Raw genomic sequence first — 20,240 nt, forward strand, 5'->3', positions numbered from 1 at the left:
CTCCCCCTGTCCCTGAAGCCATACTCTATCAGTCTGTTGTCACCTCTCCCTATACATTTATAGTCTCTATCAGTCTACTATCACCTCTCCCTATAGCCATACTCTCTATCAGTCTGTTGTCACCTCTCCCTATATATATAGTCTCTATCAGTCTACTGTCATCTCTCCCTATAGCCATACTCTCTATCAGTCTGTTGTCACCTCTCCCTATATAGATATATAGTCTCTATCAGTCTACTATCGTCTCTCCCTATAGCCATACTCTCTATCAGTCTGTTGTCACCTCTCCCTATATAGATATATAGTCTCTATCAGTCTACTATCGTCTCTCCCTATAGCCATACTCTCTATCAGTCTGTTGTCACCTCTCCCTATATAGATATATAGTCTCTATCAGTCTACTATCGTCTCTCCCTATAGCCATACTCTCTATCAGTCTGTTGTCACCTCTCCCTATATAGATATATAGTCTCTATCAGTCTACTATCGTCTCTCCCTATAGCCATACTCTCTATCAGTCTGTTGTCACCTCTCCCTATATAGATATATAGTCTCTATCAGTCTACTATCGTCTCTCCCTATAGCCATACTCTCTATCAGTCTGTTGTCACCTCTCCCTATATAGATATATAGTCTCTATCAGTCTACTATCATCTCTCCCTATAGCCATACTCTCTATCAGTCTGTTGTCACCTCTCCCTATATAGATATATAGTCTCTATCAGTCTACTATCACCTCTCCCTATAGCCATACTCTCTATCAGTCTGTTGTCACCTCTCCCTATATAGATATATAGTCTCTATCAGTCTACTATCGTCTCTCCCTATAGCCATACTCTCTATCAGTCTGTTGTCACCTCTCCCTATATAGATATATAGTCTCTATCAGTCTACTATCGTCTCTCCCTATAGCATACTCTCTATCAGTCTGTTGTCACCTCTCCCTATATAGATATATAGTCTCTATCAGTCTACTATCGTCTCTCCCTATAGCCATACTCTCTATCAGTCTGTTGTCACCTCTCCCTATATAGATATATAGTCTCTATCAGTCTACTATCGTCTCTCCCTATAGCCATACTCTCTATCAGTCTGTTGTCACCTCTCCCTATATAGATATATAGTCTCTATCAGTCTACTATCACCTCTCCCTATAGCCATACTCTCTATCAGTCTGTTGTCACCTCTCCCTATATAGATATATAGTCTCTATCAGTCTACTATCGTCTCTCCCTATAGCCATACTCTCAATCAGTCTGTTGTCACCTCTCCCTATATAGATATATAGTCTCTATCAGTCTACTATCGTCTCTCCCTATAGCCATACTCTCTATCAGTCTGTTGTCACCTCTCCCTATATAGATATATAGTCTCTATCAGTCTACTATCACCTCTCCCTATAGCCATACTCTCTATCAGTCTGTTGTCACCTCTCCCTATATAGATATATAGTCTCTATCAGTCTACTATCGTCTCTCCCTATAGCCATACTCTCTATCAGTCTGTTGTCACCTCTCCCTATATAGTCTCTATCAGTCTACTATCGTCTCTCCCTATAGCCATACTCTCTATCAGTCTGTTGTCACCTCTCCCTATATAGATATATATAGTCTCTATCAGTCTACTATCACCTCTCCCTATAGCCATACTCTCTATCAGTCTGTTGTCACCTCTCCCTATATAGATATATAGTCTCTATCAGTCTACTATCGTCTCTCCCTATAGCCATACTCTCTATCAGTCTGTTGTCATCTCTCCCTATATCTATAGTCTCTATTAGTCTGCTGTCACCTCTCCCTATATCTATAGTCTCTATCAGTCTGCTGTCACCTCTCCCTATTTCTATAGTCCCTATCAGTCTGCTGTCACCTCTCCCTATATCTATAGTCTCTATCAGTCTGCTGTCACCTCTCCCTATATCTATAGTCTCTATCAGTCTGCTGTCACCTCTCCCTATATCTATAGTCTCTATCAGTCTGCTGTCACCTCTCCCTATATCTATAGTCTCTATCAGTCTGCTGTCACCTCTCCCTATTTCTATAGTCTCTATCAGTCTGTTGTCATCTCTCCCTATATATATAGTTTCTATCAGTCTGCTGTCAAATCTCCCTATATATATAGTCTCTATCAGTCTGCTGTCACCTCTCCCTATATCTATAGTCTCTATCAGTCTGCTGTCACCTCTCACTATATCTATAGTCTCTATCAGTCTGCTGTCACCTCTCCCTATATATATAGTCTCTATCAGTCTGCTGTCAAATCTCCCTATTTATATAGTCTCTATCAGTCTGTTGTCATCTCTCCCTATATCTATAGTCTATATCAGTGTACTGTCACCTCTCTCTAAATCTATAGTCTATATCAGTGTACTGTTATCTCTCTCTCTCTCTCTCTCTCTCTCTCTCTCTCATATCAGTGTGCTGTCACTTGTCCCTACATCTATAGATTCTATCAGTGTGCTGTCACCTGTCCCTACATCTATAGATTCTATCAGTGTGCTGTCACCTGTCCCTACATCTACAGATGCTATCAGTGTGCTGTCACCTCTCTCCCTATATCAATAGAGGAGAAGTGACAGCATGCTGATAGAATCTCTCCGCCTTTATCTCTGTATGTTTATGCCTTAAAGATACAGCACATTAATAGTTGACATTTAAATATAATAAAAAGTTATACTTTCATTACAAAAAACACAAGGGATTTTGTCTATGGACAATCATTAACCATTAAGGAGTGATGCCCCTTCCTCAGGTGTCTTTAGAGGGAAAAATGATGTAGCCTTCTTTGAACAATTTTCAGTTTATATCCTTTTGAAGATACAGTCTCAAGAATATTCATGATGGAACCTGAATAGTGATCTAAAAAAGTAGCATAACATCCCTAATTTGGCACCATATTGAATATTGTGTACAGTTCTGTAGATTATCCGCAGATGGATATAAATAAACAAAAAACTATTCAAAGGAGGCTACGTAAAGGGACAGTAAACACCTAGAGAATTTTTTATATAAACTGTTTAGTTATTTGTAATGAAACAACTTTGCTATATATTTTAATGATTTATTTTGTCTTTTGCAACCCTGCCCTCTGTTCAAGGTAATTGATAGGTCACACAAGAGTAAACAGAGCATATTTTGGGAACGGGGTGGGGTTATGAAGTAGCCTGGTGAGGGGTAGTGAAATACTTTGCAATATTATAACATTTTCTGTTATTTATAAATGTCACTTAAGCTATCCACAGCACATGTGAATTGCATTATTTAAAGGGACATGAAACCCAACATTTTTCTTCCATGATTTAGATAGAACATGCAATTTCAAACAACTTTCTGATTTACTCCTATTATCAAATGTTCTGCATTCTCTTGGTATCTTTTGTCGAAAAGCAGGAATGTAAGCTCAGAATAGTACATGTGTCTAGAGCACTAGATAGCAGCACTATTTCCTGCGATATAGTGCTCCAGACACCTACCTATCTATATCTTCAACAAAGAATACCATGGGAACAATGCAAATTTGATAATAGAATTACATTGGAACATTTTAAAAATTGTTTGTTTTGTCTGAATCACAAAAGAACATGTTTGAGTTTCATGTCCCTTTAACATAAATTGATGTAAGTATAATTTGTGTAAGAGACATTGAAGCTAATTTTAATATTCCCTTAAAGGGACACTAAAGACAAAATTAATCTTTCATGATTCAGATAGAGGATGCAGTTTTTAGAGACCAATCTACTGCCATTGCCAATTTGCACACAGTCTTTTTATATGCACACTTTATGAGGCACCAGTTCCTTCTGAGCATGTACAAGAGTTCAAAGTGTATACACATATGAGTCTGTGATTGGCTGATAACTGTCACAGAAAAAAAGCAAGTGTTATTACATTTTTTTTATTTTTTATTATGCACTATTTTACTGTATTTAATGGTTCTTTAAATGTTATCTGGGTGGTCAGAAAAATTAGCCAGGTGGTGTGCCCATTAAATAGGTCCTGGGGAGAACACAGTATTGATAGTAAGTGTTGTGCAAACCCTGTCACCTTTTTTTGACTGTGTTAAAGGGACAGTCAACACCAGAATTTTCATTATTTAAGAAGATAGATAATGCCTTTACTACGCATTCCCCAGTTTTGCACAACCAACATTGTTATATTAATTTAATTAATTTACCTTTGTAATTACCTTGTATCTAATCCTCTGCAAATTGCCCCCTTATTTAGGTCTTTTGACAGACTTGATTTTTAGCCAATCATTGCTGACTCATAGGTAACTTCACGTGCTTGAGCACAGTGTTATCTATAGGATACACATGAACTAACACCCTCTAGTGGTGAAAAACTGTCAAAATGCATTCACATTAAAAAGAAAGAAATAAATCATTTTGGTTTAGTATCCATTAAAATGATTCACAATCAAATATTTTACTGTATTCATTATGTACAGTGTAGTTATTTGTGTGATGTTATAGTAGACTATAAACTTGCTAAAACTTATCAATAGTCTAAATCGCTCTTTTACCTGTCCAGGCCTAATGGAAATATATAAATATATGGATTACTGACAAATTCACACTAATGTCTTATTTCATGCAAATGAGAAAAATTTTGGTTACCGTAATCTCTGATCATTTTTTTCTTTTCCTGCTAAGAATCCTGTGAGTTTAAGCTCCCAGAAATGTTTGTTAGTTTTTATTTTTTTTATAGTTTTATACATGTTGACTTCATCACTATATTACACTGGTTTTCACACCTATTCTTAGGTTTCCCTAACAGGCCAGATTTTCAGGATTACCTTGGGTGAGAGCAGATAAAATAACCATGTTTACTAAGCAGATGATTATTTCACCTGTAGTCTAGTTAAAATATCCTCAAAATCAGGTAGTTAGGGAGGCCGGAGGGCAGGTTTAAAAATCTGTGCTATATTAGTTGTGCACACAGAATTTTGCTGCAATTAGTGGCACAGAATAATTCATATTTGCTGACGTTCTTCTATCTGAACTAAGTAGATTTAAAGGATACAGCCCAGCCCCTATGAATGGCAATGTTTCTTTGTTTCATTTATACAATACGTTCTTTTATAACTGTCACAAACCTATCTCTGCATTCCAATCATATAATGGCCTATGTGTTGTGTAAACTGCTGCAGGGTTGGGCTTGTAATTTCAGGTCTGTAACTGAACTCTGTCTGGTTATATCCTACTTTTGCTCACTCTATTAGTTTTGCAACTCATAACTCCCCCCCAAAACAAACAAACATTAATTCACCCATTACTTCAAATGTATCAGTTTATCTTATTTAGGGACAACAAAGTGTGCAAGTCTGTGCCTAAAAATGCAATCCTTTGTTTTGTTAGAACAAATATGCTGTAATATGTGTTTAAAAGTCCAAATTAAACCTTCATGTTTCAGACAGATTATGCAATGTTTCTAGACTTTTCATTTTACGTCTCTTCTCAAATGTATTTCGTTCTTTTGCTATCATTTGTTGAAAAGCTTACCTAGGTAGGCTCAGGAGTAGCAGTGATTGGTGACATATTCCTCTTGTCATTGGCTCACCAGATGGGTTCAGCTAGCTCCCAGCAGTGCATTGCTGCTCTGGAGCTGACTGTGTTTAATCCTTGCAAAGGTTAACCCCTTAATGACCACAGCACTTTTCCATTTTCTGTCCGTTTGGGACCAAGGCTATTTTTACATTTTTGCGGTGTTTGTGTTTAGCTGTAATTTTCCTCTTACTCATTTACTGTACCCACACATATTATATACCGTTTTTCTCGCCACTAAATGGAATTTCTAAAGATACCATTATTTTCATCATATCTTATAATTTACTATAAAAAAAAATATAAAATATGAGGAAAAATTGAAAAAAACACACTTTTTCTAACTTTGACCCCCAAAATCTGTTACATATCTACAACCACCAAAAAACACCCATGCTAAATAGTTTCAAAATTTTGTCCTGAGTTTAGAAATACCCAATGTTTACATGTTCTTTGCTTTTTTTGTAAACTATAGGGCCATAAATACAAGTAGCACTTTGCTATTTCCAAACCACTTTTTTCCAAAATTAGCGCTAGTTACATTAGAACACTAATATCTTTCAGGAATCCCTGAATATCCCTTGACATGTATATATTTTTTTTTAGTAGACATCCCAAAGTATTGATCTAGGACAATTTTGGTATATTTCATACCACCATTTCACCGCCAAATGCGATCAAATACAAAAAATCGTTCACTTTTTCACAAATTTTTTCACAAACTTTTGGTTTCTCACTGAAATTATTTACAAACAACTTGTGCAATTATGGCATAAATGGTTGTAAATTCTTCTCTGGGATCCCCTTTGTTCAGAAATAGCAGACATATATGGCTTTGGCGTTGCTTTTTGGTAATTAGAAGGCCGCTAAATGCCACTGCGCACCACAAGTGTATTATGCCCAGCAGTTAAGGGGATAATTAGGGAGCTTGTAGGGTTAATTTTAGCTTTAGTGTAGTATAGTAGACAACCCCAAGTATTGATCTAGGCACATTTTGGTATATTTCATGCCACCATTTCACCGCCAAATGCGATCAAATTGAAAAAAAAGTTAAATTTTTCACAATTTTAGGTTTCTCACTGAAATAATTTACAAACAGCTTGTGCAATTATGGCACAAATGGTTGTAAATACTTGTCTGGGATCCCCTTTGTTCAGAAATAGCAGACATATATGACTTTGGCGTTGCTTTCTGGTAATTAGAAGGCCGCTAAATCCTGCTGCGCCTCACACGTGTATTCTGGCTAGCAGTGAAGGGGTTAATTAGGGAGTTTGTAGGGAGCTTGCAGGATTAATTTTAGCTTTAGTGTAGAGATCAGCCTCCCACCTGACACATCCCACCCCCTGATCCCTCCCAAACAGCTCCCTTCCCTCCCCCACCCCACAATTGTCCCCGCCATCTTAAGTACTGGCAGAAAGTCTGCCAGTACTAAAATAAAAGGGTTTTTTAAAAAATAAATAATTTTTTTTTAGCATATTTACATATGCTAGGGTGTAGGATCCCCCCCTTAGCCCCCAACCTCCCTGATCCCCCCCCAAAACCGCTCTCTGACCATCCCCTCTGCCTCATTGGGGGCCATCTTGGGTACTGGCAGCTGTCTGCCAGTACCCAGTTTGCAAAAAAAAAGGGCTTTTTTATATTTATTTGTCTTTTTTCTGTAGTGTAGCTTCCCCCCCCCACACAGACAAACCCCCACCACCTTGCTGATCTTTTTTTTTTTTAACAAATATTAGGGCATTTAAACATTTTTGCTAACACATTTTCTGTAGTGTAGCGGTTCCCACCCGCTCCCTCCCCGTGCACGCGCCCGCCCCCGCCCCCCCGTGCACGCGCGCGCGCCCGTGCGCGCCCCCGCTCATCCCCGCCCACGATCCCGCCCCCCCTGCACATAACCAGGGCCATCGATGGCCGCCACCCGCCTCCCGGTCCGGCTCCCACCCACCAACGCAGGGAACCACCGATCTCCGGTGCAAAGAGGGCCACAGAGTGGCTCTCTCTGCACCGGATGGCTTAAAAAAGTTATTGCAGGATGCCTCCATATCGAGGCATCACTGCAATAACCGGAAAGCAGCTGGAAGCGAGCAGGATCGCTTCCAGCTGCTTTCCAAACCGAGGACGTGCAGGGTACGTTCTCAGGCATTAACTGCCTTTTTTTTTGAGGACGTACCCTGCACGTCCTCGGTCGTTAAGGGGTTAAAGGGACACTCAATCAAAATTAAACTTTCATTATTCAGGTAGAGCATGCCATTTTAAATATCTTTCCAATTTACTTCCATTAAAAAAATGTGCACAGTATTTGTATATTTAAACTTATAGTCACCAGCTCCTACTGAGCATGTGCAAGAATAAGAGTGTATGCATTTGTGAATGGCTGATGGCTGTCACATGGTACGTGTATGCATTTGTGATTGGCTGATGGCTGTCACATGGTACAGGTGGAGTGGAAAAAAACATAACTTTTAAAATTGTCAGAAAAAAAAATCTACTACTCATTTGAAGTTCAGACTAAGTGCTATTGCAATGTCTTGTTATCTTGCATTTGTTGATTATGCAAATCTACTGTTGACTGGTCCTAGCAAGTAATTGTAAAATTATCTAACACATTACAGCATTTTCTTTTTGCAGTTGTATGTCCCTTTAATTCCTTCAAAAGGGTTAGACACACTCCTGGAACACCCCCATTCTGCTCCAGATGTGGATATGGCCAGTGATTAGAGCATACTCATGTATGCCTGCTCCTTCTTGTCTCACCATCTATATGATTGGTGCAGGACAGACAAATTTGACTATGTGTTTAATTCCTTTGTGTAAAGGAATGTGCTTTAATAATTAACTGAGAATTATATTTACATATAAATATATTTAAAACATAGACATTATTATTATTATTATTATGAAAAATAATATTTAAAGGTACAGTAAGCGTTAATCCCCCCCCATTTTAATTATTACATGGAGACTCTCACCTTGTAAAAATAAAATTTTCTGTCTACTGATTGCCCTAAAAAGTCCTCTGTTCATGGCACTGCGTTTTTTATGTTTAGTAAAGCAACTTTCAAATATACTTTATTTATATTGCCTGCTATCCCTGTAATTTAACTCTAAACATGATGCTGCAACTCCTGCATATTAATACACTGAGGAATAATTAAATAAAAAAAAACAGAATCGAATACAATTTTGTCCTGGGGTAAAAAGTTAATTAATTCCTGACACAGAAAGGGCAAGAGCTGCTAAATGGATTTTAGTTTGGATCAAATGTATTTTAAAGGGATGTAAAAAACAACAACTTTTTCAACAGATTTGGTTTTCTGAAGACTTTTAGTAAGCTAACATGCCAGGCAAGTGTAACAACTGTCAGCATACATTAACACCTTGCTTGCTGCATTTGTTTTCAGCGGCCATACTGTCTCCACCCCTTGTCTTATTCGAGGGAGCCTAGCCGGACTTTTTTATGGGGTAGACAAGATAGACACTTAATTTTTTTTTTAAAGCAAATCTTGCTTGGTTTAACAGTTCTTTATCTGATCACCTCTGCTGAGGCCAGTTTTGGACAGATATATAGCAGTCTTCAATGTGAAGTCTTCATTGTGACATTAAACTCAAAGTTTGTTCCCCATAAAATATTTGATTATGAATCATTTTAATGGATACTAAACCAAAAATGTTTTCTTTCAGGATTCAGATAGAGCATAAACGTTTAACCAACTTTCTATTTTACTCCTTTTATCACATTTTCTTCATTCTCTTGGTATCTTTATTTGAAAAGCAGGAATATAAGTTTAGCAGCCGGCCCATTGTTGGTTCAGCAACTGGGTAACGCTTGCTGATTGGTGGCTAAATGTAGTCACCAATCGGCAAGGGCTAGCCAGTGTGCTGAACCACAAATGGGCCGGCTGCAAAGCTTATATTCAAGCTTTTCAAATAAAGATACCAAACGAAGATAGAAAAATTGATAATAGGGGGCCGATTTTATCATAGTGGAAGCAGACATGATCCGCTGTAGCATTGATAACATGCTGTCGGCATTTGTCATTGCAAAAGCATTTCTCATGAAATGCTTGTGCAATTCCGCCCCTTGCACATTTGTAGCCAATCTGCCGCTAGCAGGGGTGTCAATCAACCCAATCGTATCTGATTGGGCAGATTGCTGTCCGCCGCCTCAGAGGTGGCGGACAAGTAAAGGAGCAGCGGCGAGCTGAAAAGTACGGGGGGTAGATCGCAGCATCCGCTACTTGGTAAATCTACCCCTAGGAGTAGAATAGAAAGTTGCTTAAAATTGCATGCTCTGAATCATGAAAGAAAAAAAATGTGGGTTTAGTATCCCTTTAAAAAGCTTTGCAATGCACTTTCATTTGTATTCCTCCTTTTCTTGTATTTTAAATCTAAAAGTGTTTTTCACTCCTCCCAGAGAGGCTGGAGTCCATTCCGTATAATGCAGAACACTGACATTCATTAATGCTGCACAGTGATTGGTTGATATGTGCATGAGTGCTTCTGTAATTGGCCACAGCATAGGAAGTACGACTAGAGACATTCAGGAGACTTTTTCTCGGGGTGTTTCCTTGGCAGTGCATATTTTTCTAACAAAATGACAGTTTTAAATGTTATGAAATCATTTTTTATGTACAAACCTTTTGCAATGCAATTATTCATCTCTGTTGCATGAATAAAAAAATGACTTTAATGTCACTTTAAAGGGACACTAAACTAAACCCAATTTTTTTATTTAATGCTTCAGATAGAGCAGCATTTTTAAGCAACTTTCTAATTTACTCCTAAATTTGCTTCAGTCTCTTGGTATCTTTATTTGAAAAGCAAGAATGTAAGTTTAGAAGCTGGACCATTTTTGGTGAACAATCTGGGTTGTTCTTGCTGATTGGTGGATAAATTCACCCACCAATAAACAAGTGCTGTCCATAGTGCTAAACCAAAAATTGTCTGGCTCCTTAGCTTAGATGCCTTCTTTTTCAAATAAAGATAGCAAGAGAACGAAGAAAATTTAATAATAAAAGTAAATTAGAAAGTTGCTTAAAATTGCATGCTCTATTTGAATCACGAAAGAAAAATATTTGGGTTCAGTGTCCCTTTAATTTTTTTTCGTTCTCTTGCTATCTTTATTTAAAAAGCAGGTATTTAAAGCTTAGGAGCCAGCCCATTTTACGTTCAGCACCCTGGATAGCACTTGCTTGTTGGTGGCTACATTTAAAGTGAAAGTAAAGTTATACTAATCGATCGTTAGCAATGTAACTTAATTACAAAATAAAATGTACTTTAATTCATGATTATGTATAGATCGCTTTATAACTCTCGTTATATTTAGTTTTTTCGTTTGCCGAATATTGACGCCGTTCCTCCACCTGCATAAAAAAAATTCTAATAACAGCGTGACGTTTTCATTCGTATCTAACGGATTGGTTCCCCCATTGGCGTCTAACTCGACATGATTACCTCCCACTTGTTCTAATGCGCATGTGTGAAACCTTTCAATGCATCGCAGACCACTAGCACGTTCACGGAAGCCGCATGCGCATTGTGAAAGGGTATTCCCATATCGATCGTCACCGGTGTTACACAGACCTTTACATAGAACACCGCTATAGCTCTAGTGTATCATCGTAGCTATAAATAAGTATTAAAATAGGCAAATTGTTATGTATTCTAAATATATCATTATCAATCTATTGCAATGTTATTTGAACAAACGAAATCACTATACATTTATTTCATAAAGAATGCAATTTATTTTCAATTTCAAAACGCAATTGAATAGTAATCAAAATTATTGTAATGCTCAATTTGCAGACCTTTCAGTATTATCATTTATTTGTAACGATCATTTTTAGATCCATTTTTTGTGATCTTTATTTATTTGGAATATAAATTTACGGATATCATTTATTAACTAATTATATACCCTTTGCAACAATAACGATAGTTATCTATTTAAACAATAGATGGTTTTTAATCACATTTAAATAATTTATTTCTAACATATCAACTTTCATTATAAATCGATAATAATGCTCGTTGTAGTCTATGGGGATTCTCCAAATGGCAATATGCTGACAGGATGATCTCCACTAAGTGACTCAACAATGAATCAAAAGATTCATTGCTAGTATGTATCTTTGCGGAGAAAGTTAGTTAGCGCATGCGCATAGATTAGCAATCACGAGAACGCGCACGTTGACTTACGCATGCGGCGGGTGGGACAACAGAAATCAGTTGAATACAGAAACCCGGAAAAGAGCGAGTGGGCGGAGGAAGGGTAATAAAACGACGATCATAAATATATCAAATATAACATTTCTAAAACTTTTTTAAAAAAAATGAAGTTACCGACTATAATCTTGGTGACTATATTATACTATAGCAATATTGTCCACTCGAAAAATTTACTTTCACTTTACCAAACCAATAAGGAAGCATAACCCAGGTTCTTAACCAAAAATGGTCCGGCTCTTAAGCTTTAGATTCCTGCTATTTAAAAAAGATAGCAAGAGAACAAAGAAAAATTGATGATAGGAGTAAATTATAAAGCTGCTTAAATTGCCGCTCTATCTGAATCATTAAAGAAAAACATTGGGTTTAGTGTCCCTTTTTAAGTCAAATGAAAAGGTGACAAAAACTTTTTTTTTGATAAAGGCCGTTTGAGAGGCCGAAACGCGTCGTCCACTGGTAAGCACATTTCCATTTATTATTTTTCACCTAAAACGATCTACACTATTGTATCTTTCTTTTACAGAAGGACTATACAGGGATCTTTTATACACTCTTTAAGGGAGTTGAATAACATTTAAACACTTCTCTGGGGAGTTGATTATCATCTATCAATACTCTGGGGAGATGAATGTCATTTAACACTGCTTTGGGGAGCCGAATAACATTTGACATCCCACATAAGGAACTTAGTATTTTTCCTCACTGAAACAACTATTCAAGGCTAAGAGCGATCACGATCACTCACAGGCTATTGCTAGTTTTAACCCCTGAACGACCAAGGACGTACGCCACACGTCCTCAAAAAAAAAATACAGTTAATGACCGAGGACATGTGGCGTACGTCCTTGGTCTGGAAAGCAGCTGGAAGCGATCCTGCTCGCTTCCAGTTGCTTTCCGGTTATTGCAGTGATGCCTCGATATTGAGGCATCCTGCAATAACCTTTTTTAGCAATCCGGTGCAGAGAGAGCCACTCTGTGGCCCTCTCTGCACGGGCATCACCGGCTAAATCCGTTGGTGGGTAGGAGCCGGTTCGGGAGGCGGGTGGCGGCCATCGATGGCCCCGATGATGTGTAGGGGGGCGGGATCGTGGAGCGGGGGTGATCTGAGGCGCGCACGGGCGGGCGCGTTCACGGGGAGGGAGCTGGTGGGAACCGCTACACTACAGAAAAATTATGTATGAAAAGTTTTAAAAAATAGTTTTAGTTATATAAAAATACATTAGTCAGGGGGTGAGGGATTGGTCTGTGGGGGGGGGGGGAAGCTACACTACAGAAAAAGAACATAACAATTAAAAAAAAACATTTCTCTTGCAAACTGGGTACTGGCAGACAGCTGCCAGTACCCAAGATGGCCCCCAATAAGGCAGAGGGGGGGTTAGAGAGCTGTTTTGGGGGGGATCAGGGAGGTTGGGGGCTAAGGGGGGATCCTACAAAGTAGCATATGTAAATATGCTAAAGATGTATTATTTTTATTTATATTTTTAAAAAAAAAAACTTTTATTTTAGTACTGGCAGACTTTCTGCCAGTACTTAAGATGGCGGGGACAATTGTGGGGTGGGGGAGGGAAGGGAGCTGTTTGGGAGGGATCAGGGGGTCTGATGTGTCAGGTGGGAGGCTGATCTCTACACTAAAGCTAAAATTAACCCTGCAAGCTCCCTACAAACTACCTAATTAACCCTTTCTTTCATGTAATTAACAAGAGTCCATGAGCTAGTGACGTATGGGATATACATTCCTACCAGGAGGGGCAAAGTTTCCCAAACCTTAAAATGCCTATAAATACACCCCTCACCACACCCACAAATCAGTTTTACAAACTTTGCCTCCAAGGGAGGTGGTGAAGTAAGTTTGTGCTAGATTCTACGTTGATATGCGCTCCGCAGCAAGTTGGAGCCCGGTTTTCCTCTCAGCGTGCAGTGAATGTCAGAGGGATGTGAGGAGAGTATTGCCTATTGAATGCAGTGATCTCCTTCTACGGGGTCTATTTCATAAGGTTCTCTGTTATCGGTCGTAGAGATTCATCTCTTACCTCCCTTTTCAGATCGACGATATACTCTTATATTTACCATTTCCTCTACTGATTCTCGTTTCAGTACTGGTTTGGCTTTCTACAAACATGTAGATGAGTGTCCTGGGGTAAGTAAGTCTTATTTTCTGTGACACTCTAAGCTATGGTTGGGCACTTTATTTATAAAGTTCTAAATATATGTATTCAAACATTTATTTGCCTTGACTCAGAATGTTCAACTTTCCTTATTTCCAGACAGTCAGTTTCATATTTGGGATTATGCTTTAAATTATCATATTTTGTCTTACCTCAAAAATTTGACTTTTTTCCCTGTGGGCTGTTAGGCTCGCGGGGGCTGAAAATGCTTCATTTTATTGCGTCATTTTTGGCGCGGATTTTTTTGGCGCAAAAATTCATTTCCGTTTCCGGCGTCATACGTGTCGCCGGAAGTTGCGTCATTTTTTGACGTTATTTTGCGCCAAAAATGTCGGCGTTCCGGATGTGGCGTCATTTTTGGCGCCAAAAGCATTTAGGCGCCAAATAATGTGGGCGTCTTATTTGGCGCCAAAAAATATGGGCGTCGCTTTTGTCTCCACATTATTTCAGTCTCATTTTCATTTGCTTCTGGTTGCTAGAAGCTTGATGTTTGGCATTTTTTTCCCATTCCTGAAACTGTCTTATAAGGAATTTGATTTATTTTGCTTTATATGTTGTTTTTTCTCTTACATATTGCAAGATGTCTCACGTTGCATCTGAGCCAGAAGATACTACAGGAAAACCACTGCCTGCTGGATCTACCAAAGCTAAGTGTATCTGCTGTAAACTTTTGGTAGCTATTTCTCCAGCTGTTGTTTGTAATAATTGTCATGACAAACTTGTTAAAGCAGATAATATTTCCTTTAGTGATGTACCATTGCCTGTTGCAGTTCCCTCAACATCTAAGGTGCAGAATGTTCCTGATAACATAAGAGATTTTGTTTCTGAATCCATAAAGAAGGCTTTGTCTGTTATTTCTCCTTCTAGTAAACGTAAAAAGTCTTTTAAATCTTCTCTCTCTACAGATGAATTTTTAAATGAACACCATCATTCTGATTCTTTGGACTCTTCTAGTTCAGAGGATTCTGTCTCAGAGATTGATGCTGATAAATCTTCATATTTATTTAAGATGGAATTTATTCGCTCTTTACTTAAAGAAGTACTAATTGCTTTAGAAATAGAGGATTCTAGTCCTCTTGATACTAATTCTATACGTTTGGATAAGGTTTTTAAAGCTCCTGCGGTTATTCCAGAAGTCTTTCCTGTTCCTAATGCTATTTCTGCAGTAATTGCTAAGGAATGGGATAAATTGGGTAATTCATTTACTCCTTCTAAACGTTTTAAGCAATTATATCCTGTTCCGCCTGACAGGTTAGAATTTTGGGACAAAATCCCTAAAGTTGATGGGGCTATTTCTACCCTTGCTAAACGTACTACCATTCCTACGTCAGATGGTACCTCGTTTAAGGATCCTTTAGATAGAAAAATTGAATCTTTTCTAAGAAAAGCTTATCTATGTTCAGGTAATCTTCTTAGACCTGCTATATCATTGGCTGATGTTGCTGCAGCTTCAACTTTTTGGTTGGAAACTCTAGCGCAACAAGTAACAAATCGTGATTCTCATGATATTATTATTCTTCTCCAGCATGCTAATAATTTCATCTGTGATGCCATTTTTGATATTATTAGAGTTGATGTTAGATTTATGTCTCTGGCTATCTTAGCCAGAAGAGCTTTATGGCTTAAGAATTGGAATGCTGATATGGCTTCTAAATCAACTCTACTTTCCATTTCTTTCCAGGGAAACAAATTATTTGGTTCTCAGTTGGATTCTATTATTTCAACTGTTACTGGTGGGAAAGGAACTTTTTTACCACAGGATAAAAAGTCTAAAGGTAAAAACAGGGCTAACAATCGTTTTCGTTCCTTTCGTTTCAACAAAGAACAAAAGCCTGATCCTTCGTCCTCAGGAGCAGTTTCAGTTTGGAAACCATCTCCAGTCTGGAATAAATCCAAGCCTGCTAGAAAGGCAAAGCCTGCTTCTAAGTTCACATGAAGGTACGGCCCTCATTCCAGTTCAGCTGGTAGGGGGCAGGTTACGTTTTTTCAAAGAAATTTGGATCAAATCTGTTCACAATCTTTGGATTCAGAACATTGTTTCAGAAGGGTACAGAATTGGTTTCAAGATGAGACCTCCTGCAAAGAGATTTTTTCTTTCCCATGTCCCAGTAAATCCAGTGAAAGCTCAAGCATTTCTGAATTGTGTTTCAGATCTAGAGTTGGCTGGAGTAATTATGTCAGTTCCAGTTCCGGAACAGGGGATGGGGTTTTATTCAAATCTCTTCATTGTACCAAAGAAGGAGAATTCCTTCAGACCAGTTCTGGATCTAAAATTATTGAATCGTTATGTAAGGATACCAACGTTCAAGATGGTAACTGTAAGGACTATATTGCCTTTTGTTCAGCAAGGGAATTATATGTCCACAATAGATTTACAGGATGCATATCTGCATATTCCGATTCATCCAGATCATTATCAGTTCCTGAGATTCTCTTTTCTAGACAAGCATTACCAATTTGTGGCTCTACCGTTTGGCCTTGCTACAGCTCCAAGAATTTTCACAAAGATTCTCGGTGCCCTTCTGTCTGTAATCAGAGAACAGGGTATTGTGGTATTTCCTTATTTGGACGATATCTTGGTACTTGCTCCGTCTTTACATTTAGCAGAGTCTCATACGAATCGACTTGTGTTGTTTCTTCAAGATCATGGTTGGAGGATCAATTTACCAAAAAGTTCTTTGATTCCTCAAACAAGGGTAACCTTTCTGGGTTTCCAGATAGATTCAGTGTCCATGACTCTGTCTTTAACAGACAAGAGACGTCTAAAATTGATTACAGCTTGTCGAAACCTTCAGTCACAATCATTCCCTTCGGTAGCCTTATGCATGGAAATTCTAGGTCTTATGACTGCTGCATCGGACGCGATCCCCTTTGCTCGTTTTCACATGCGACCTCTTCAGCTCTGTATGCTGAACCAATGGTGCAGGGATTACACGAAGATATCTCAATTAATATCTTTAAAACCGATTGTTCGACACTCTCTAACGTGGTGGACAAATCACCATCGTTTAATTCAGGGGGCTTCTTTTGTTCTTCCGACCTGGACTGTAATTTCAACAGATGCAAGTCTCACAGGTTGGGGAGCTGTGTGGGGATCTCTGACGGCACAAGGAGTTTGGGAATCTCAGGAGGTGAGATTACCGATCAATATTTTGGAACTCCGTGCAATTTTCAGAGCTCTTCAGTTTTGGCCTCTTCTGAAGAGAGAATCGTTCATTTGTTTTCAGACAGACAATGTCACAACTGTGGCATACATCAATCATCAAGGAGGGACTCACAGTCCTCTGGCTATGAAAGAAGTATCTCGAATTTTGGTTTGGGCGGAATCCAGCTCCTGTCTAATCTCTGCGGTTCATATCCCAGGTGTAGACAATTGGGAAGCGGATTATCTCAGTCGCCAAACGTTGCATCCGGGCGAATGGTCTCTTCACCCAGAGGTATTTCTTCAGATTGTTCAATTGTGGGGGCTCCCAGAGATAGATCTGATGGCCTCTCATCTAAACAAGAAACTTCCCAGGTATCTGTCCAGATCCCGGGATCCTCAGGCGGAGGCAGTGGATGCATTATCACTTCCTTGGAAGTATCATCCTGCCTATATCTTTCCGCCTCTAGTTCTTCTTCCAAGAGTAATCTCCAAGATTCTGAGGGAATGCTCGTTTGTTCTGCTAATAGCTCCGGCATGGCCTCACAGGTTTTGGTATGCGGATCTTGTCCGGATGGCATCTTGCCAGCCATGGACTCTTCCGTTAAGACCAGACCTTCTGTCACAAGGTCCTTTTTTCCATCCGGATCTGAAATCCTTAAATTTAAAGGTATGGAGATTGAACGCTTGATTCTTGGTCATAGAGGTTTCTCTGACTCCGTGATTAATACTATGTTACAGGCTCGTAAATCTGTATCTCGAGAGATATATTATAGAGTCTGGAAGACTTATATTTCATGGTGTCTTTCTCATCATTTTTCTTGGCATTCTTTTAGAATACCGAGAATTTTACAATTTCTTCAGGATGGTTTGGATAAGGGTTTGTCCGCAAGTTCTTTGAAAGGACAAATCTCTGCTCTTTCTGTTCTTTTTCACAGAAAGATTGCTATTCTTCCTGATATTCATTGTTTTGTACAAGCTTTGGTTCGTATAAAACCTGTCATTAAGTCAATTTCTCCTCCTTGGAGTTTGAATTTGGTTCTGGGAGCTCTTCAAGCTCCTCCGTTTGAACCTATGCATTCATTGGACATTAAATTACTTTCTTGGAAAGTTTTGTTCCTTTTGGCCATCTCTTCTGCTAGAAGAGTTTCTGAATTATCTGCTCTTTCGTGTGAGTCTCCTTTTCTGATTTTTCATCAGGATAAGGCGGTGTTGCGAACTTCTTTTGAATTTTTACCTAAAGTTGTGAATTCCAACAACATTAGTAGAGAAATTGTGGTTCCTTCATTATGTCCTAATCCTAAGAATTCTACGGAGAAATCATTGCATTCTTTGGATGTTGTTAGAGCTTTGAAATATTATGTTGAAGCTACGAAATCTTTCCGTAAGACTTCTAGTCTATTTGTTATCTTTTCCGGTTCTAGGAAAGGCCAGAAAGCTTCTGCCATTTCTTTGGCATCTTGGTTGAAATCTTTAATTCATCTTGCCTATGTTGAGTCGGGTAAAATTCCGCCTCAAAGAATTACAGCCCATTCTACTAGGTCAGTATCTACTTCCTGGGCGTTTAGGAATGAAGCTTCGGTTGACCAGATCTGCAAAGCAGCAACTTGGTCTTCTTTGCATACTTTTACTAAATTCTACCATTTTGATGTATTTTCTTCTTCTGAAGCAGTTTTTGGTAGAAAAGTTCTTCAGGCAGCGGTTTCAGTTTGAATCTTCTGCTTATGTTTTTTGTTAAACTTTATTTTGGGTGTGGATTATTTTCAGCAGGAATTGGCTGTCTTTATTTTATCCCTCCCTCTCTAGTGACTCTTGTGTGGAAAGATCCACATCTTGGGTAGTCATTATCCCATACGTCACTAGCTCATGGACTCTTGTTAATTACATGAAAGAAAACATAATTTATGTAAGAACTTACCTGATAAATTCATTTCTTTCATATTAACAAGAGTCCATGAGGCCCACCCTTTTTTGTGGTGGTTATGATTTTTTTGTATAAAGCACAATTATTCCAATTCCTTATTTTATATGCTTCGCACTTTTTCTTATCACCCCACTTCTTGGCTATTCGTTAAACTGATTTGTGGGTGTGGTGAGGGGTGTATTTATAGGCATTTTAAGGTTTGGGAAACTTTGCCCCTCCTGGTAGGAATGTATATCCCATACGTCACTAGCTCATGGACTCTTGTTAATATGAAAGAAATGAATTTATCAGGTAAGTTCTTACATAAATTATGTTTTCACTGCTAGCCATAATACACGTGTGATGCGCAGCAGCACTTAGCGGCCTTCTAATTTCTGAACAAAGGGGATCCCAGAGAAGCATTTACAACCATTTGTGCCATAATTGCACATGCTGTTTGTAAACGATTTCAGTGAGAAACCTAAAATTGTGAAAAATGTAGCGTTTTTTTTAATTTGATTGCATTTGGCGGTGAAATGGTGGCATGAAATATACCAAAATGGGCCTAGATCAATACTTGGGGTTGTCTACTACACTACACTGAAGCTAAAATTAACCCTAGAAGCTCCCTACATGCTCCCTAATTAACCCCTTCACTGCTGGGCATAATACACGTGTGGTGCGCAGTCGCATTTAGCAGCCTTCTAATTAGTAAAAAGGAAAAACCAAAGCCATATATGTCTGCTATTTATGAACAAAGGGGATCCCAGAGAAGCATTTACAACCATGTATGCTATAATTGCATACGTTTTTTGTAAATAATTTCAGTGAGAAACCTAAAGTTTGTGAAAAAAATTGTGAAAAAGTGAACAATTTTTTTTATTTGATCGCATTTGGGGGAGAAATGGTGGCATGAAATATACCAAAATGGGCCTAGATCAATACTTTGGGATGTCTTCTAAAAAAAAAAAATATACATGTCAATGGATATTCAGGGATTCCTGAAAGATATCAGTGTCCCAATGTAACTATCGCTAATTTTGAAAAAAAGTGGTTTGGAAATAGCAAAGTGCTACTTGTATTTATTGCCCTATAACTTGCAAAAAAAAACAAAGAACATGTAAACATTGGGTATTTCTAAACTCAGGACAAAATTTAGAAACTATTTAGCATGGGTGTTTTTTTTGGTGGTTGTAGATGTATAACAGATTTTGGGGGTCAAAGTTAGAAAAAGTGTGTTTTTTTCCATTTTTTTCTCATATT

At 38.4% G+C, this 20,240-nt stretch overlaps 1 protein-coding gene across 2 annotated transcripts in view; it reads left to right on the top strand.

The window, feature by feature from the left end:
* Nucleotides 1–20,240, top strand: part of CDIP1 (cell death inducing p53 target 1) — a 41,624-nt gene that overhangs the window by 434 nt on the left and 20,950 nt on the right. The window lies entirely within an intron of this gene.

The sequence above is a fragment of the Bombina bombina genome, chromosome 11 (assembly GCF_027579735.1).
Source record: "Bombina bombina isolate aBomBom1 chromosome 11, aBomBom1.pri, whole genome shotgun sequence".
Taxonomy (NCBI): Eukaryota; Metazoa; Chordata; class Amphibia; order Anura; family Bombinatoridae; genus Bombina; species Bombina bombina.